At 39.4% G+C, this 4,363-nt stretch overlaps 1 pseudogene; it reads left to right on the top strand.

Annotated features, from left to right (window-relative positions):
• The first annotated feature begins 2,556 nt into the window (after positions 1-2,556).
• On the top strand, positions 2,557-3,404 carry LOC101041479 (zinc finger protein 40-like; annotated as a pseudogene).
• Positions 3,405-4,363: the final 959 nt, after the last annotated feature.

The raw sequence follows: 4,363 nt of genomic DNA, 5'->3' as shown, positions 1-4,363 counted from the left end.
GCTCACTGCAACCATCTCCTCCCCAGTTCAAGCAATTCTCCTGCCTCAGCCTCCCAAGTAGCTGGGATTACAGGTGTGTGACACCATGCTCAGCTAATTTGTACTTTTAGTAGAGTTGGGGTTTCACCTTGTTGGCCAAGCTGGTCTCAAACTCCTGACTTCAAGTGATCTACCCACCCTGGCCTCCCAAAGTGTTGGGATTACAGGCGTGAACCACCACACTCAGCTGAAAACTATACCTTTTAAAGAGGACAAATGAGTTAACAGCATAAATGAATCTGTCCCACTGTGTTCATTAATCTGTTGCATACTCTCTTAAGATAATGAAATGCCTTGTCTAAGAATGACACCTTATAACCAGCTTTTGTAAAACATATTTTGGCATTTTAAGAATTGTTATTTATATTAAAAGTCATCTCTTACTGCTGGCTATTTTTCTGCTTTATATGTTAAGAAATAATAAGACATCATAATAAAGAGAAGCGGTGAATTTTGACATAAGCACATCAAAACAGCCCCGAAAAAATGCAAAATCTACAGTGTATATTTTTAAAGAATAAATACTAATGTACAAAACACAGCTGATGTGACCCAAAATTAGAAATTTTCATTTTTTTCTTTGAGAACATGATTCTGTAAGCAAAAGTCTACTTAAAGGAGTTCTAATTTTTAAAATAAAGGTGTAGATTTTATTAGCATAAACCTTCCGTAGATAATAAATGTACTAACTGACCAATATGTTTAAAAAATCTATTTGAAGACCTTAGCAGGCAAAAAAAGTCAGTAAAATCTGGAAAGAAGTTGAATCTTGAGAAAATTATAGTGGAGGTTATTCAGTATCCTCTTAACTTGGTATCCTCTGTGGCTCAGGGCGTGGAACGATCGGAATGTAAAACGAGTCCTGCTGGGTTGAGACATTAGACAACTGAGTCTGGGGCCAACACATACACTAAAAATTAAATAAAGTTCCAGGAAACAGAAAGACTTTGAGGAAGAAGCATGCAAATTTATTTATAAACTCAGCCTGGCGCCATGACTAACATTGAAATATTCTTACAAGGAAGAAATTCCAAGGAGTCAGGTGGGATACCAAAAGGCAACAGGATGAGGTAATTAAGCAGAAGTTTTAGCAGTTTCCTACTATAGGAACAATAGAGTTTGCAGTTCAAAAGGAGATGAGTCACCTGCCTGCCAGTAAGAAAATTTAACACACTTTAGAAGACAATTGAAAGATCAAGAATCACTAACGTATAGAATGCATGATATTTGATATGCAATAAAAGAATTACGAGGGCTGGGCACAGTGGCTCATGCCTGTAAACCCAGCACTTTGGGAGGCCGAGGCGGGTGGATCACTTGAGGTCAGGAGTTCAAGACCAGCCTGATCAACATGGTCAAACCCCGTCTCTACTAAAAATACAAAATTAGCCAGTCATGGTGGCGCATGCCTGTAATCCCAGCTACTTGGGAGACTGAAGCGGGAGAATTGATTGAACCTGGGAGGCGGAGATTGCACTCCGGCCTGGGCAACAAGAATGAAACTCCATCTCAAAAATAAAAAATGAAAAGAATTATTAAACATGCAGGGAACACAAAAATGTGACTCAAAACCTGAAGGGAAAAACTTCTATATAAACTGACCTTAAGCTATCCCAGTTGTTGCCATTTGCAGAAAAAGATTTTTGAGCACTATTATTAAAAAAAAATCCAAGGACATATACAAGATAGAATAAGAAAATATGTTTATTTTGCAAAAATAAATGTGTTATCTCAATGTATAAATAAGAACTGGAAAACTGGAAATAGTATAACTATAGAGTTTATCTGACAAATAAGGTCTTGAGCTCTACTATGCAACATGGTACCTATAGCTAGCACTACTGTATGGTATACTTGAAACTTGCTAACAGAGTAGATTTTATGTTAAGGGTTTTTATCAATAATGATAATTATGATGATTCTAGAAGCAGAAAGAATCTTTTAAAATTGGTGGAAATGTCAATGGCCTTGACGGTGGTGATGATTTCATGAATGCATATTTATCCCTAAATTCATCTAAATGTAAACATTAGATATGCACAGCTTTTTACAAGTCAGTTATACCTCAATAAAGGGATGTTACACACACATCCAAAAAAAAAAAAAAACCCAAAAAGCAAAACAGAACAAAACAAAACAGAGGCCTTTATATGTGTGGATTAGTATAAGTCAATGTATTTCCTATTTCTCTTCTTTAACAGGGCTTAGAAGTAATGACACCACACTAGCAATGAACATAACTAGAATCCAGATCTTGATTTCTAAATATCATTCTCCAATGAAAGGAATCTGGATTCTTGAAGAAATGGCTAATTCCAGAACTGGGGAAGGGAAAATACACAATGAGCTTGAAATATCTGGTTGGACCAAAAGTAAATGGAAGCTTTAGGAAAAAGAAAGCCATATTCTTGTGTATCAGCCACGGTTCTCTAGCGGGACAGAACTAATAGGAGATATGTGTGTGTGTGTGTGTGTGTGTGTGTGTGTGTGTGTGTGTGTGCATGCGCGCGCGCACGTATGGATGTGTGTGCCTGTACTTACTGTAACTTCTCCTTTAAGACTAAAGGAAATCTGACAAAACACATGAAGTCCAAGGCGCATAGCAAGAAATGTGTGGATTTAGGCGTCTCAGTAGGTTTAATAGATGAACAGGATACAGAAGAATCAGATGAAAAACAGAGATTCAGTTATGAGCGGTCTGGATATGATCTTGAAGAATCTGATGGCCCAGATGAGGACGATAATGAAAACGAAGATGATGACGAGGACAGCCAGGCTGAATCAGTTCTGTTGGCTGCACCCTCGGTCACAGCCAGCCTGCAGCACCTCCCATCTAGAAGTAGCCTTCAGGACTCTGTGAGTGCTGATGAGGACAGCAGAATCACCGATGGCTTTTCTGGGGTACAGACGGACCCAATGGACATTCTGCCCAGGGCGTTGCTCACCAAAATGACCGTTCTGAGCACAGCACAGTCTGACTACAGTAGAAAGACTCTCCGGGGAAGGCCAGGCAGCGCACTGCAAGAGATGAAAATGACACAATTCCGTCTGTAGACGCTTCCAGGTCCCCTGAGGCTGCACCCAGGTCCCCGTGTCATCAGATGTCTGTGGACTACCCTGAATCTGAAGAAATTCTGAAAAGTTCTGTAGCAGGAAAAGCTATTGCTGTAACACAGAGCCCGTCATCTGTAAGACTTCCTCCTGCTGCCACCGAGCACAGCACCCAGACAGCAGCGGGGATGCCTTCTGTGGCCTCGCCACATCCGGACCCTCAAGAACAGAAGCAGCAAATAACCCTACAGCCAACTCCAGTCGCACTGCCTCCCACCCTGTGTCTGCTTCCCAATAAAAGAAGAAAGCATTAAAAAAAAAAATATATATATATATATATATATATATATATATATATATACCCACACACACACTATACACACACACACACACTACATATATATATGTGTGTATATATATACGTATATATATACACATATATATATGTATATGTATATATGTCTAGCCTAGTCTTTTTGCATTCATATGCCTGCTTTTATCCTAACTGTGCTGTCAGCTGATTAGATTCTGCCCACCTAGATTAAGGGTGGGTCTGTCTTTCCCAGTTTACTGACTCAAATGTTAATCTCCTTTGGCAGTGCCCTCACAGACATACCCAGGATTAATACTTTGCATCCTACGATCCAATCAAGTTGACACTCAGTATTAACCATCACACCTGATAAATTAATAATAACAGATTACACACTTGGACTTTGGGTTCCATATCCACATTATACATTTATTCTCAAAGTAGAGTCTATTTCACATGCTTTTGAATGTGATTCGGGGTTTTTTAACCGTAACACTATTGACGTTTTGGAGCTGATCATCGTTTGTGGTGGGAGGCTGTGCTGTGCAGTGTAGGAGTGTAGGATGTTTAGCAGCATCCTTGGTGTCTCCCAAGTGGATGCCAGTAGCATCTCTCCTCCACACTTACGAAAACCCAAAATGCCTCCCGACATTGTTTTTCTTGCTAGCAGGCTGATCGTTAAATTGTGGACTTTAAAAAGTTACATAAATGCAAAGTAGATAATTTGAAAACTTTACAAACATAAAAGTAATGAGCTCTCCATGATTACAATATTTTTGCCCTCCTGAGTGATTACAGTGTGGATCTCATAACAGGGATGCAGGCATCGAGTGATGGTCTACATGCTGTAGAAAGCTACATAACTATTGGTAATTAAGATCTTTTAGGAGCTGCTATGTTTGAGCACTCAGTTTTTCTAGTTTTTACGCTCTCTTTTCAGATCGTTTCACCCAGACTGCA

Source organism: Saimiri boliviensis, chromosome 12 (genome assembly GCF_048565385.1).
Source record: "Saimiri boliviensis isolate mSaiBol1 chromosome 12, mSaiBol1.pri, whole genome shotgun sequence".
Taxonomy (NCBI): domain Eukaryota; kingdom Metazoa; phylum Chordata; class Mammalia; order Primates; family Cebidae; genus Saimiri; species Saimiri boliviensis.
The sequence above is the reverse complement of the archived record's forward strand: the minus strand, read 5'-3'. Positions and strand labels throughout refer to the sequence as shown.